This window comes from Maylandia zebra, linkage group LG14, assembly GCF_041146795.1.
Source record: "Maylandia zebra isolate NMK-2024a linkage group LG14, Mzebra_GT3a, whole genome shotgun sequence".
NCBI classification, from domain to species: Eukaryota; Metazoa; Chordata; class Actinopteri; order Cichliformes; family Cichlidae; genus Maylandia; species Maylandia zebra.
This window is the reverse complement of record NC_135180.1, coordinates 31,398,222-31,413,456: the sequence shown is the minus strand read 5'-3', so window position 1 is coordinate 31,413,456 and position 15,235 is coordinate 31,398,222. Positions and strand designations below refer to the sequence as shown.

The 15,235-nt window shown below is 41.3% G+C and overlaps 1 protein-coding gene across 9 annotated transcripts in view; it reads right to left on the bottom strand.

Moving 5' to 3' along the window:
- nbeab (neurobeachin b) overlaps nt 1-15,235 on the bottom strand; it is a 210,689-nt gene that overhangs the window by 50,837 nt on the left and 144,617 nt on the right. The window contains exon 1 of one of the 9 annotated variants that reach the window (XM_076873353.1): nt 8,738-8,843. The exons of the other annotated variants lie outside the window; for them this stretch is intronic. The gene's annotated coding sequence lies outside the window, so the exon portion shown is untranslated. Of the gene's footprint in view, nt 1-8,737; nt 8,844-15,235 lie in introns of those variants that run through there. 9 annotated transcript variants of the gene reach the window in all.

Sequence of the window (15,235 nt, the reverse complement as noted above, 5' to 3'; positions counted from 1 at the left end):
AAAGGAGAGGCCTCAATATCACACCAGTATCAGTTCTTTCATTCCTTTTTTCAACTTGTAGCTAAGAATTAGTGAGACTGTATAACACATTACAAGGCACAATTGGTACAAAACATGCAGCTGTGTACAGACTGTTGAATGTTTCACAGTTTTTGAGTTAGTTTAAAAGAGTCATTGGTGGAAAGGCAAGCGGTCAAAGAAATAGCCCCCTGGGTCAGTGGGATATACATAATCAATAAAAATCATCATGGCAGGAAAAAGAGAGAGAGAGCAGACAAAGAATCATTAGTGTATGCAGCACCACCGGGGGCTGCAGGTCCACACACAGAAAGACAAGACAGTTGTTCTGACAGGTGAGAATGGTCCCCTCACACACATTTCTCCCTCCTTCCATCTCACTTCCCCCTGACTGAACAATTTTGTCTAACAGTATGAGCCAGGGAGCAACCTCATCAACTCCCCAGGTTATAATCACACATAGGTTCAGTTCAGAGAGTGCGTGTGTGGGAGAGAATAAAGATTTAACAGGGCAGTAAGGGGGTGAGGCCCTACAGTGTATGTGTGTGTGTGTGTGTGTCTGTGCGTGTGTGCGGACACGTGTGTGTGGTCATGGTGGTGGGGGTAGAGATGGAGAGAATCAGAGTGAGCTGGGTTAGGTCTGATGCTAATGCTCATTTAAAATAGTGACAGGCTGGAAGAGTGCAGCACAAGCCGAGCTCCCTTAATTTCTCCCTGGAATAGCTCATGCCCGACCTCCGTGCCACATCCAAAATCTCTTGAGCTCAATTAAAATTGGATTAGGTGGAGATGCTGGATGTGCAGCCCAGCATCTCTGGTGTTCTCCTACCAGTAATGCCCCTGCTTGACACCTCTGCAACCCCCAACTCAAACAGTTGTCATAGAGACAGCACGGCCCTGAGGAGGCAGCGTGCTGACTGGAGGGGGATAGAAAAGAAGGGAGGTGCAATGGAAGGACTACTAGGAGCTGGAGGCCAGCAGCAGTTCACTGGGAAGCAGGTTATCTTTTATGCCCCCTCCCACTCTGTAGCCAGATGTTGTGGAAGCAGTCTTCTGAGTGCAATGCTGAAAGGCAAGTGATACAGATAAGCATCATGGGGAGACTACAACAGCTTACTCCATCAAAAGACTAGTGAGGTGTTATGTGAATACAAATTAAGTTATTCATATGTCTAGAGCCTCTGAATGGTTTGTCAGTTTTAGTACAGTCTTTATTCGTGAAACTAATTTCTTGTTTTAATTTACCAGTAGCTTGTGAATTCTCCATCTTTATATCATGCATTATAAAATAATACTGTAACTATAACAGCCATGGAAGCAATAAAACATAATGCAGGTTCATAAGTATTGAAACATAAACAGCTGTAATATTCGGTCTCAAAATTGGTTTTCAATGAAATATTTTAGCGCGGGCTGTTTTTGGTTAACCAGCTAACGCAAACATTTTGCTGCCATGACAAAATACAGGGCAAAGGGCCAGCTGTCAACAAAAGAGAGGCTAAAGAGGAGAAAAAAAGAGCCGATTTCAAACGGCCCAGATCAAAAAATTTGTCATAACAACAAAGCTTTGGTCTAAACCAACACGCAGGGGCCCCTGTAGACTTGGGGATTTGACAAAGCCCAGCCCTCATTTTTGGAGGCCCAGCTGTAAAAAATGCCATTTAATGAACCTGTCTGCTGAAGCTGTCCCCTGCCTGTCAGAGGTGTCAGCCAGTGACAAGCGCTGGGGACGGCCGCCTCCAGTCACAGACAGGCCTGCCAGCTGGAGACTTCGGCCCCAATCTAATCACGCCACCAGGAAGGGACCGGCGCTCTGCTCTTGGTCTGTCACGCTCAGGGCTGGGGGAGCGGTGAGAGGGTGGGTGAAGGGGTCTGGTGTGGCCGACAAGCACAGCCTTTTGTTTCCACACAGGTCCCTCCATGCAGGCTCATTAGGAGGCACAGGCGCATGCGCTACTTTACCAGCTGCAGCATATATCCCTATCCTGTATAATAGCCATAATGCAATTTAACAACTCTCTGCTTGTTTTACGTTATTCCTTCTCTCTGGTTTCCCTGATGTGACAGAGGGCAGGCCGCGTTCTGCACGCAGAACATCATAGGAGAAAAAAAGAAAATATTTTGACAGATGAGATGAGGAGAGGCACAGGTGACACCAGTGTTTAGGCTGAAACTCATATATAATAATGTGCAGATGCTCACACGGAGCACATCATGTTTATAAGCGACAAGAAGCCACTCCATGTATGGAAATAGATTCTAATCATATTTGACTTCCGAATAGCTTTACCCCCACATTGACTGAGACACAATGACAGATGTTATTAATAAAACTAACGAAGCATTTTCTTTAAAACCTGATGCAATTTTCTCCCATACGGAACAATCTACACCCCCCTCCACTCCATTTACACCAAAATAGGAAAATATTATAATTCAGTGAGACCTCCAAGCCAGCATGACTGATATATTTATATGAGACTGTGGAGCATACTGACAACCTGGTATCACAGCACCTCTGCTGCATTCTTCTCAGATTTGTCTAATAGGCTTCCACTATAAAGCCTCACAACTGCATGGTCCCAGGCGGCCATAGAGAACAGTGAAGTGGAAGAATAAGGGGAGGATACGAGAGGCAGTTTCATTTTGAGTGATATGACTACTCCCCGAGGAGCAAGTGGGATGGATTTCACACATGGCAATTTGGAGGATCAGCACACACTGCATATACTGTATTCAATGGCTGACCCCAGGCAATATGGGCCAAATCTGTGAAGAGGTTGAGGAGCCAGAGAAGGCACAGAGAAAGCATGAAGCCTAGTAACAGGGAGAGCAGAGAACAACTCTGAGTTAAGTGGGAGATCATTGCCAGCCTAAGACAACATGGAAGACTGGGCAAAAAAAGAAATAAATCAATAAAAATGAAATAATGTTTATAAAAAATTACCCAACTCGTCCACTAATCTATATCTAAATTAAAAAGGAAAAAGAAAAGTGAAAAAGAAAAGCAAGCCTTGCATAGACTGTGTTATAGCTAGCATGTACATATGTTTCCCATACTTGCTTAGATGGCAAAATATCACCCCCTGAGATTTCCCTCCAACCCAAAACAACAAAAATGACTCGAAAAATGCAAAAGCCACAAAACACATTATCACAGACAGTTGCTTTGTGATCAGCAGAAAGTAGTTTCTATGAATACACAAAATAGTTTGAAATGTAAAATATTTCCTGAATAAAACCATATGCACAAAAAATAGCCCCAACTTTGACAGTTTTTTTTAAGTTTGCAAAGCCAAAGCCAAACTCCACGTTTTTATTTTAACTTTAATCCCTTTTACATCCTGCAAAGATTCATAATATATGCCTGAGCATCAAAGCATGTTTTTATCTGATCTGTCCTTAATGTGACAACTGTTATGAAGTGTAGAAATACAAAAAATGTAAAAGATTCCCCCAGATTATTAAAAAAGAAAAAGAGCGAAAGAGAGAAAAAAAATCCACGTATTGCCTCTCCGAGAGACCCGTATCTCAACTTCAATAAAGTAGCAGGCTTCTAATGCAGGTATTGGGAGAAAACAAGATACAGATTTGCATAATCAGTGTCACTATACATTTGGGTGGTAGCTGGAGTGTGGCAAGATGACACAGCTCTGGTGCTCTGGCAAGACCAGTGGGATAAAGGAGATGAATATGCATTAAATATGCTGGCAGTTCACTGCCCAAAATGTCCAGCCAAGTTTGTCAATAACATTCATGTCAGAGATAGTATTTCACGCAGATTAGCAGACCCTGCAGTGCTGTCTTCAACGCTGCCATGGTAGGACAGGTGGGAGGAGCCCCTGGTGCAATATGCAATCGTGTCTTAAAGAGTAAAAGCTCAGCCTATGTGGAAACATAAAGCCCCAAGAAATCCAATGGGTAAAGAAAAAAAAAGAGTAACTTAGGCTTGTGGTTCTCTGCAGCAGTGATAGAAAGTCTGGCATCAAGCCACCAGAAGGTTTGGCGGTTATAAGAAACAAATCATTCTAAAGTGTATGAGCCCTCTTTAAATTACATATACGTTTAAATATAGTGTTGTTTCTTTTTAGATTTTAGATCTAGTTGGATGCCTTGTGATTGAAGCCTGATGGTGACGCCATGTTTACACTTTTGCTACTTTTATTCAAGACTACAAAGTGGGAATACAATATTTAAAAAATAAATAAATAAAATGAATGCAATAAAAATCAAAATCACAGTTTTGTGGATCATATTCTTATTGTCTAATTTCATTTTATATCAGGGTTCAGTTTGTTAGGAGACTATCAAAAGTTTGGAACATGTGTAGGAGGGAGCAAGTTTGAAAACAAAATGCTTGCACTCTTTGGAAATCAAAGGACAGACCTCGCATTTCTTTCAAAAAGCAGATCAGGCTGTAATTTAGCATTCAAGCTAACATGAGTTATCTTTGTACAAGTGTTACTATAATGAAAAAAATGTGCTTAAGAATTTTCTATGAAATATGTTTACTGCCTACATGATTGTAATTTATGAGCAAAACATTTAATTTCCTGGGTTTGTTTGTGAGCAAGCAAACGATAGAATACAACATTTAAAGCTTCGTATGGAAAATGATCACGGTCAAATGGTGAGCCACCCATAGCCACATCCACAAACATACTTAGTCAGCACATCATCCAGATAAAAAGCTTTGGGGATGGTTTCACTAAGGAGCTTGAGAGAAGGGATGCAGTCATTTGGTGTTGGGTCTTTTCAGCAAGCTTTTCCTAATGGGACGTTTTCAGGGACTTGTCAGCCTTAAGATGACTGAAATCTTCCTGGCCTGGGTACCAGCTTCATCTGGCTGCCACTGAGACTGCCAAGCTGATCGCTTTAAATTCTACTTTTCTTTTCCTCTTATTTTCCTTTCTTTCTTTCTTTTTTTTTTGGTTATGTGTGGGAGGAATAGAGGCTCAGAGCAAGACAGAGAAAAAGAAAAGAATAAGATGAGGATGGAGAGGCAGAGACAGAGGAGAAGAGGGACAGAAAGAGCAAGTGGTTAGACGAGAGGGCCTGATGAGCAATGAGCGCCTCACTCGTCCTCAATTAATCTTGTCTTTCTACCTTTGCTTTGGCGCTTCCCTTGGCACCAAGGTAATAATGACACCCTCATCCATTATCCTTTTATCCCCCTTATTCACAGGGAATTGCTTAATAATATGTTACAGATTCGTCCTCCTTCATATAATTCTTTCTGTCATTCGCAGTATATCATCTGGAAAACACACAGCCCCCTTTCTGCTGGACGCTGTTTGAGGATTATCGCGGGTGACACCTTCGGGATGCAGCCAGAATCTGGAGCATCATTTTTTCAGCCATAAAGTGGAATTACCCTGACTTATCTGTCATTGCCAAAAGCACAACAAGCCATTCAGGGCCAAAGCAAAGGTGGTACAGGTTCTTATCGGCTTCTCTGAACGAGAGGGCTTGTAAATTTATGCTAATGAGGGCCTTTGTCATCCAGGCTCACCCCTTGGGGCTGAACGGGACTTGCAAGGGATGATAATCTGGCTGTTGAGTGCACTAGATAATTTGTACTTTATCCTCATGTAATTATATAGTTTAAATCTTTTTACCAATGCTAATCCTTCAACACGAGGAAGTGTCTTAGCCGTGTCCATGGTTCTTAGCAGCACTAGTTAGCGTGCATCTGACTCCCTCATAAAATCACGTAGGAGGAGTGCAGCGCTGATATAATTACTCTGACTTTCTGTAGCCTGTGCTGTGAATCCTCCTATCATTTTGATCCACCTTAGCAGCCAGGCAGTAAGCCAAGCTAGCAGCCTGGGGGTGTGGGAGACAACACAGGGAAAGGTGAAAACATTGTAGCCTGACTGAAGAGCTCTTTCCATTTTTTGTCAAGAGTAGAAAAAAATGACAGGGTGAAGAGGAAAATGAGGTAAAATTAGTAAAAGTAAGTGCAGTAGGGCAGCTTCGCAGAGCTTTTGAGGTCCCTCTGCTGTCCAGTGGGACTCCACGCCATCTCTCGTGCCTGCCAAAGCCGACAGCCCCTGACAAGCTGCTTGGCGTGCTGTAATTTGACTAATTACACTGGATTAGACCATATTAATGCAAGCTGTTTTCTCCAGGGTCATTGACCCACCCAGTGTGTCCCTTGCTGGCTTTCCTCAATTCTGTGTAAACAAAAGAATCTCAAGAAAATAAAGCAGATTTTTTAAATAAGCTTTGAACATGTATCAATTTAACTGATGTTATTTTTATAATGGGAGAGACTGCTACAAAGCATCCACAGCATAGAAACTGTGAGATGCAGACTGCACTTTCCTGGGGCACATCATCACAAGGTTCTTTGATAACAAACCAAATCTTTCTCCTCCTGCTTTGACTCTTTGCATGGAAAAAAAAGAATCTCAGAGAGGTACCATAGTTCATGAGATTTTTACAGAAACAGAAGGGGTTGGGAGTTACTAAGAATGGCATCAAAAAGCAGACAACAAGGAAAATGTAACTTTGAATTTTGTGATTTTGACTTTTAATTTTCGAAAAATATCAGGACGAAATGTGAGTAATGAAGCACTGTGAGGTTTAGCTATGTGTTCAAATGTTTTCCTAGGGAAATTGCATTTTGAAATCTAAAAGGAAATAAAAGACACATTATTTCATCTGGAAATAATACTCAGAGAACCAAAAAGCATACTTAATTGTACAAAGACTGATGGGAAACCAACTCATTTGCATTTGTAAAAATCCACAAAGAAAGAGGGGAAATGAGCCATACGATATGTGTGTTTTAATACAAATGCTCTCCCAATTGTACCAAATCAATTTGAATTCCACACAATAGAGAGGCAGCTTCACTGTTTGTATGTGTTCCTCTGCCTTGAACACGGTGTAATAATAGTCTTAAACCATGTGTTATAAAGACAGAATACCAAAGAGGCTTACAGCCTTAGTTTCATGAAACATTTAGGTAAAAGTTCCAAAGGCTGAGGATGATGAAAGAAGGTAAGCTTGAAAATGGGCTTCTGGGATCCACAGCCCTTATTGTACAGAAGTCACATCAAATTAATGCTGAGGGCCATTTGCAGCCTTTCTTCTGCTGAGCTTTTCAGAACGGATTAAGCTATGAAAACTCAGAAATTACTAAAGCACCTATTAGGCATTAAGCTTACCCTTTCTTCTCTTTCCCTTTGAAAGTCATTGAATGTGCTTCACTTCACTTGTAACACAATTCACAAGTTGTTTGCATACTTGAAAGAATGGCAGTTTGATGAAATTTGTCCTCTGAAATGTATATTTTAGACTTGCTTCTTACCATTTCTTAGCAGGAGAAAATGTTTACTTCTATACACATTTTACACCATTTACCCTTGTTTTACCCAGTTATTTGTTACTTTACAAAACTGCATATTATACAAATTCATCCTGCAGTTTCACATAGCAGTGTAAGCATTTTGCTGATAGTTTCAGTGTTTTCGCACTGGAGAAGAGCTGCTACTGCTGGCTTTCTCTCAGGCTTTCTGCACCCTGCTTTGCTCTCTGAATGCTTCTTCAAAGAAGCGCGGGGAGTGCATGAATTGTAATTATGGCTCCTAAAAGGATTCAAGAGCAACCGAACGATGGCACTTGAGAAACAGGTCGTGTGGAGTTAAACGGCTGTCAGACACTCAAAGCACAGCAGCATGTGAACAAACCCACAAAGGCTGGACAAGTCCACTTTTAGGGCCCTCCTGCCCACTTTTTCTCTTGGGAGGGAGGGGGGGGGATTAAAGATCAACTAAGTCCCAACTAAAGATCCATATAGCTTTTCCTCATCTTCACTCAAATTCAAGTTTTCAAGAAGGTTCCCGTTTTCCAAGTATGAAACTCAACCTGAAAACAGTAACAACTAGTTCAAGAGCTGTTTAGATTTGACTCAAAGATTTTTAATCAGGGAAAATATTAACTTATAAACAGGCTATTATACAGAAAAAATAAATCTTCTTACATTTCAAGGTAAATGAAACAGCAGGAGTGCAGCATATGAGAAGGAGAAGCAGACGTGTGAGAGATCAGGTAATTGGTACCACCTGAGAAACCACTGTAACCACAGTGTCAGATTATCCGACAATCTAGGCTTCACAATTATGGAAAGTAGGGGAGACCGGGGATAGTTGTAACATTTTTGACATTTCTGTCTGTAAATTGGAGCTCTTTTAAGGTAGTGGATTCAAAATGTAATGCAAAGTATTTACATGTCTCGGCTATTAAATAGTGCAGCTATTTTCTCTGCAGCACAATTACCCATTGCATGGTATGGTCTCAAACACGAAGAGTGAAATGTTACAATTAACCCCATAGTCTGGGTTAGTTGTAACATATCCTGGGGTGAAATGTAACACAATGAAATAAGGGTACTAACAAAACATTAACATGTAATCTTTGTTTATTCAACACATGAATGCACTTAGAGCCATTCATGTAGCTGTGTGTGTGTGACAGAATGCAGAAATCTAGCTTTTGAACATATTCCAACCCCCCAAAAAAGACAAATTATGGAATTTTCTGCAACTGAATATTTCATTAATTTTGGTTGGTCTTCCTTGAGTTTGGCCTCATTGGCTCAGTGGGCATTATAACCTACAACTCTTGCACCAATTTTGAACATAACAATGAAGCTGAAAAAATGTAGTTGTTCACCAGCATCGCAATTCCATTACTTTTTATCATGGCTTACCTTGGTGTGGTTTGCAAAGTGCTTCAGAAAGATGAGGAAATCTGTTTCTTGCACCCATCCTGATTTATTTCCACTACCAGTACTTCCTACTGGTCCATCTCTGACACAGTGGTCTGCATAATGTATGTGTGGGAACACAAACAGTGGAGGAATTGTGTTGTCAATGGCATTAACTGCATATACAAAAGCGACCAGTGAACCTCTCTCTGCTGATGTCGTTGCCCCAACTTGTTTAATATAAGTTAAAGTACTAGTGTGGTAAGTTGTAACATCTGCATTATTGTTACAACTGACCCAGACTCCTATAGCCATGAACTAGCTAACATTACAGCCAACGGCTAAAACATTAGCACTAAAGACCTACACAGAATATATCCCCATAGACATACAAATAACATAATTTAAGTTTGATGAGTTTAACTGCAAAGCAGATAATGCTATTAGAAATTGAAATGAAGTAGAAAAACTTACTTTTTGGCATACAAATTACTTTTTTTCGTGTTAAATTGTCTGTGTTTGACAAAATGTGCTGATTTTTCACATGTGATAGCAGAACTGAATTGGGCATGCACAGGATGAGTCACATCATTTGAAACTTAGCCCTGATTGGAGAAATTGGAAGTGTTACAACTGACCCACGTTACAACTATCCCCGGTCTCCTCTATCATCTGCGCTCCCCAAACAGCTTCAATGACTCACCAGGGCACAGGACCCCTCGCTTCACATTAAAGAGACCAGCCTTCAGTCAGGACCTTCAGGAACTTCAGCCCCAGCCTACTCCCTGAAAGCACCCTTAAAGAAACCAACCTGCAGCGTGAAGTCCCTATGCATGACCCTTATTAAACTCCTAATTGGATTGAGAGCCACTAAGAGAAAAAAATTCAACATTGCTCATTCAGCTGAGATTTTCTTTAACATTCCTTCCAGTAGTTTGCTCCTTCAACAATAACATTCAAACTCGTGTCACTGAAAACCTTTTTTTTCCTTTTCAAAACACAAGCAGATTTTTTTTAAATAGGAGTATAGGCAAAACCTTATTCACCTTTTTTTTCACGATGTTCAGAGCACTATTTGATTTTCACAGGGTGCAAGTGACAGGCTGAAACAAAGCTCAGGGATGCCCATTGTAAAGCCTTTCATTGTTGTAATGGTTTTAAAATGGCTACAAGCAGGGCCCTATTCACTAGTGACCAGGCTACTTCACTCTCATGTTTATATCCAGGACAAACTGTGGACTAAGTGGGAACTCTGGAGTCCAGCTGACAAGTTTACTCATACCTGGAGTGCTGGACTATCAGTGCCTACAGAGGTTCCCTCCACATTTACACTAATTATAGAGAATAAATAGTTCCATAACAACAACATCAATCAAGTTCATTATGAAAAACAGCATAATGACAATAATTACAATAATATCTCATTAAGAAAAAGAATAAGAGACAGGGGAGAATTAATAGCAGACAGGTGTACAACACACTGCAATTATGGAACCTGAAATTAGTTCATTGCCTCGAGGCAAACACAAGAGAAAGGGAAGGTTGTGTGCGCGTGTGTGTTGGTTGGTGGGGGGCTGGTTTTAGGGCTGGGAGTAGGACTGATAGAGGGAGGCTCACTGACAAAAAAAGGAATTGCAAATAAGCAAACAAAAATGTCTTAAATGTGTAAATTAGAGAGAAAAATAAGAGGGAAAAGCAGCTTTTCCCTGCAGACTGGTTCCTTAGATGAGAAAGGAGCAGCGAAACGTGATCAAGGGGAGCCGTGGAGCGGTGCGGCAGGCGTCAAGATGAGCACTCAGCCAGCGAGTGGCAGCTTCTCCTTTTCCAGTCAATCATTCATTACAGAGCCAAGTGCTGTGGAGGAGTGCCTCCTCTTTTTGACCTATCATATTACTGCCTCTGTAAACTCCTAATCCCCCCCTTCGTTAGATGGTGTCAACAGCCGACATGCTCACTCCCTGCCACTGCACTCCCTGCTCAGACACCTCGCAAGCCCTGCCAAGACCACAGAATTGACACTCTAATAAAATCGTTTGAAATTTAACGAGGTAGAACAGCATAACTTTATCCGTCTTTCTGGTACTCTTACCCAGCTTTTCGACTCGTTTTTTTGTGTAAATCGTTTGAAAGACGCACAGAAAAACCATTGACTAATTAGTTAACTTTGACATTTTGTTTCACTATAAATTTTAGATACATTTAACTGTAAACAACCTTAAAAAAGTCCTGACTTTAGGTCTTCAATCTTTTATTGGCTGGACTGAGAGGCCAGTCATTTTTTTTCTTTTTTGCCTTGAGGCTGTTTCTAAGCAGGTGAAAGCCTGAAGGCAGGAACCTGCACATCAGCACTTCTTCGTCCATCATGACTCTTTCATGGCGACCCCATCTCCCGAGCTTCTCTAATAGAGCCCAGTGAGATGACTACAATAATGAGTCCAACAGATAAAAGCCCAGCAGGACAAAGCAACATTCAGATACATCTTCACATACACACCGGCACAAATCTGGGAGTATCTCTGCAAATTTTGTTATAAAAGTAAACAAAAGAATCAGGCACATGGTGCAAAGCAGGAAACCAGATGAAATATCTGTGTTTTGGCTGAACTCCAAAACTAATTTTTCTAGCAATTAATAAAGCCATGCAGATCACAAACAACAGAAAACAATCAAGTTCATTACAGGAGCGTCCAAACATATCGCAGCTGTCCTTCACACACTGACCCTTTTAAAGAAAAATATTAAAAACATACACACAGTCCAACAGATCCAAGTGCATATGGGTTTAGGTAGGGTCCCAATTTAAGCTGACAGATACCAGATAGCAGATACTCAAGGAAATGACAGCACAGATTTAGGATGGTTCTGAGTTTAGCTGAATGTGACAGTGCCGCAACAAAACTATTAAACATGAGTGAAGGCGAGTAATGCTAATATTCTTTATTTCTTAATAACATGTAGCACATAAGCCTTTGTAGTCAGTCAGGATCTTAAAATATTGCACCTTATTGGGGGTATATATGCAAATTGGTGAGATAAACTTTGTCACACCTACCACGTAACATGGTTTAAGGGATGTTAATTACCGTATAAAATAAGCAATTGGCATCCGGCCCCATATGTCCCACTTTTTGGGTGAGGAAGATGGAAATGAGGTGGGGTAGATTCGATTGTGACATACTCGCCGTCTGTGCTCCACAATGTGTGCCTTTGCCAGTAACAGGCTAATATTCAGCAGAGCTCACCACCACCAGAACTAATGAAAGTAGACAAAATGTCTCTGCTGCCATCTTTGTCTAGCATCCGCTCAGGGTGAGCCTCCCTCTTTCCCTCCTCTCCTTTTCACCTCCCCTCTTTCCCCTTCCTCTTGAAGGGAGGGTGACAGCAGCATAAAATGGTGGCGAGCAAATGTGCCTTCCATGTGGCAGCAGCGGTGGGGGTGACAGGCCAGGCTGAGGCCAGTGCTATCAGCAGTGCATGGCTGTTGCTTTGAACAAGCTGGATGGTCGCCATGGAGGATCAGGGTAGAGCTCATGAAACGCCAGCAGTTGCAAACAAAAGCATCTCAATATCAAATCAAGAAAAAGACCAGCCACCCTTGAGAGAAAACTGCTAGGTCTTTGATGAATGGAAACTTTGCTGTTTACTGACACTTGTTAATAAGTGACCGCACATCACACCATTATTCTGGTTTGTTTTACGGCCTTTAAACAAAACTGATTCAAAAAACTGCATTTACTGACATTGTATTTATTATTCAGATTTTTTCACTGTGTTGTAATTTTAATTTAATATATAAAATATTTATATATGACTTACAGAACATCTAGGCATACTTAAAACTACTGAACAAAGCAAACTCACTTCATCCAGCAATTAGTGCTTGAGTCTTTCAGGGGGTTGTTATTTAACCCAGAGCTCTGAGGATGATGAAGCAAGGGCATAAATCACAGAGTGAAACAAGGCAGACTCCTCGATTCATTAATGGAAATGATCTGTCAATATGCTGGAGTCAATTCACACGTGTCAGCTGGGCTCAGCACACAATGGCCCAGCCAACTTATGAACTCCCTGCACCACTCCAACGAGTCCATAAAACAACTGGCAACGCCGCTGGGGAGCACCCCGAGACACCACCCTCTTGCACAGACCACCAGATGACACAGATGGGGCGAAACCAAACAAAGACGAGAGTCCCTTTGTACAAAGACGGACCCCTTTCAAAAGCCATTCATGCAACAAATTGGGGAAATCTGGCCATGCAGCACTTTGGGCTTGCTCTTTTATTAGCATGAGCCTTACGTCACAGTAAGTGAAATCAGATTTATGGCTCTCTGCTACAAAAAGTGGTTAAAATTAAGCGCAATTTTAAGAAAGAAAGAAATAAAGCTAAGTTAACAACAGTTTGTTATCCAGGAACAGCTTGTTCTGCTCTAACTGAACCACGGTGTAACGAGCCAAGTCACTTTTTAAAAAATTACATTTTGCTGCATTGCACAACAACAACCAAAGCATCAGCTAAAGAACCGCTAATGAGGAAAGCTACACAAAGGCAATGCTGAGCCTTGCTTTCATGTCTTCTCCTCTGGCGCTGATGGATTATTTGGCTAAATATAGAGCTAAAACATGACATAATTTTTATTGTCAAATCATCTTGACAAGCTTGTAAGCAAATGTAACTTCAGACTTCGCGTTCACTGCATCAGATAGAGGTGCAGATATCACTGATTCTTCGCACTCACGGGGAATAATGCCTATTAATAACAGCCATGCACAAGGTACTGTAGGGGTAACTTTAAACAGCTTCAAGCTTTAGCACTTTCAAAGAAGGCCCATCAGTTATGCAGGTTTATTTCCATGTAGGTCATTAAGTATGAGCACACAAGCTTTCTCTTGTTAGTCCCTCTGCATTTTTCTTTTCTTGTTCTTTCTCAGCTGCACACTGGTGCTTCTGCAGCAATCTGCATAGAAAGACATTTGTCATCATTAGCCCTGCTCTGACAGTTGGCACCCGGTACCTCAGATCTCTAAGACTGGCAATTATGAACCCTTCATCCCTTATTTAGGCAACATCACCTAATTTCATCACAGGCCTCACCAACAGCATTTGATTACCAACACCCCCAAACCTGCAATATGCCCTCGATTCTTGCATTTCCTTTGTTTTGTGCTTTGGTGTACTCCTACTCCCAGATCACATGACACGTGGGAGAGAGTCGAGTTCATTCAATCTGAGATTTGAAATTACTTATCATACACAAGGGCCGTACAGAGGCCCGCATATGAGCATCATGGGGTCAGTGGGCAGATGATTACAGCACCCACTTTTAGACGGTAGACATCTTGCAGACATTAAGATTAATCACAGCGTTGTTGCTGAATGGCTGCCTTTAAGCACAAACAAGGTGGAAATCAACAATAAAGCAAAAACAAAGCAGCTAAACAGAAATGAAAATAAGTGCATGCTAACATACAAACTGTTCAAGTCTTTATGACCTAAACAAATCCAGTTTCTAGAAATCAACAATAGGAACTCATGTAGAATAAAGTAATAAAAACCAGGTGCCCTAGTTTCCAGCACACGAAATGTTTAACAACAAAATACCAACTGCAAACTGCATGCTGATAAAGTGCAGCAGCACTGTCACTGCATCTGGCCAAATGCATAAAATGTGTATGAAAAGGTGTGCCGAGCATTACGTAAGATTGTATGTTCGTTTTAGTAACACAAACCAGGCATTTCTCTGGATTGTTACTTTGGCAAACAAACTTGAATTGTATATATATATGCAAAATTCATGCAAATACATGCATGTAATTTATCAGCGAGTCTGACAAGCGTACCGTATTGCAGAGGGGAGGGGTGAAGGGCCAACTGAAGCTGAGACAATCAATTAAGTTTTATAATTTACACTTTTATTCGTCTCTCTTTTCTCAGAATGCTCCATCAAACCAATACATTTGGTTATTTCTGTGTGCTGAAGCTTACTGCGAACAATGCCTGTTGAGGTTACCGCTAGAGGGTCTCTGGGTGCCCTCTGGCCATGTGCTCCAGCTTCCTGACTTATCCAAATGAGGCTGCTAATACACAGCGGAGAATAAAACAAATGAATGGACACAATCCAAAGGGGGTCCACAGTGAGGCTCCAGGCCCCAAAATTAACTGGCCTCCTACAGAGACACCATATTGCGTGGAATAATAATGCTCCATTATTAAAAATCCCAATGACAATTTCATTTTGTGACAAACAAAATTACAGAAAAATGTGTCAAAGTGAGTGACCATCCCATGAGTATATTATTTCTCACAGTTTGAGATCCAGCTATGTCACATAGCCGAAGTGTCACTGCTTTTAATCTGATCTGTACAAACAGATGCCACCCTCTTAAGTCCACTTTGGCTAATCCGTACATTAAATCGGGAGCTAGCTGGTTGAATTCCCTTTGTGTGGGAATACTGCTTGAGAGAGTCGTTTTTCAGACTAAAAAAAACCCCCAGAAACC